Below are 1,354 nucleotides of genomic sequence, written 5' to 3'. Positions count from 1 at the left end.
GCATATTGAGTGCAACACTTTCATAGCATCATCTTCCAGGATTTGAAATAGCTCAACTGGAATTCCATCACCTCCACTAGCTTTGTTCATAGTGATGCATCCTAAGGCCCACTTGAGTTCACATTCCAGGATGTCTGGCTCTTGGTGAGTGATCACACCATCGTGATTATCTGGGTCGTGAAGATCTTTTTTGTACAGTTCTGTGTATTCTTGCCACCTCTTCTTAATATCTTCTGCTCCTGTTGCTGCTGCTAAGTCACTTCAGTCGTGTCCGACTCTGTGCAACCTCTTAGACGGCAGCCCACCAGGCTCCCCCGTCCCTGAGATTCTCCAGGCAAGAATACTGAAGTGGGTTGCCATTTCCTTCTCCAATGCATGAAAATTAAAAGTAAAGTGAAGTCGCTCAGTCGTGTCCAACTGTTAGCGACCCCATGGATTGCAGTCCACCAGGCTCCTCCGTCCATGGGATTTTCCAGGCAAGAGTACTGGAGTGGGTTGCCATTAGATCCCTACTATTTCTGTCCTTCATTGAGCCCATCTTTCCATGAAATGTTCCCTTGGTATCTCTAATTATCTTGAAGACATCTCTAGTCTTTCCCATTCTATTGTTTTCCTCTATTTCTTTGCATTGATCACTGTGGAAGGCTTTCTTATCTCCCCTTGCTATTCTTTGGAACTCTGCATTCAAATGGGTATCTCTTTCCATTTCTCCTTTGCTTTTTGCTTCTCTTCTTTTCACAGCTATTTGTAAGGCCTCCTCAGACAGCCATTTTGCTTTTTTGCATTTCTTTTTCTTGGTTCCTGTCTCCTGTACAATGTCACGAACCTCCGTCCATAGTTCATCAGGCACTCTGTCTATCAGATCTAGTCCCTTAAATCTATTTCTCACTTCCACTGTATAATCATAAGGGATTTGATTTAGGTCATACCTGAATGGTCTAGTGGTTTTCTCCACTTTCTTCAATTTCAGTCTGAATTTGGCAATAAGGAGTTCATGATCTAAGCCACAGTCAGCTCCCCGTCTTGTTTTTGCTGACTGTATAGAGCTTCTCCATCTTTGGCTGCAATGAATATAATCAATCTGATTTCAGTGTTGCCCATCTAGTGATGTCTTTGTGTAGAGTCTTCTCTTGTGTTGTTGGAAGAGGGTGTTTGCTATGACTAGTGCGTTCTCTTGGAAGAACTCTATTAGCCTTTGCCCTGCTGCATTTCGTACTTCAAGGCCAAATTTGCCTGTTACTCCAGGTGTTTCTTGACTTCCTACTTTTGCATTCCAGTCCCCTATAATGAAAAAGACATCTTTTTTGGGTCTTAGTTCTAGAAGGTCTTGTAGGTCTTCATAGAACTGTTCAAC

Source organism: Bos mutus, chromosome 15, assembly GCF_027580195.1.
Source record: "Bos mutus isolate GX-2022 chromosome 15, NWIPB_WYAK_1.1, whole genome shotgun sequence".
NCBI lineage: Eukaryota > Metazoa > Chordata > Mammalia > Artiodactyla > Bovidae > Bos > Bos mutus.
Note: the sequence above shows the minus strand (reverse complement) of the source record.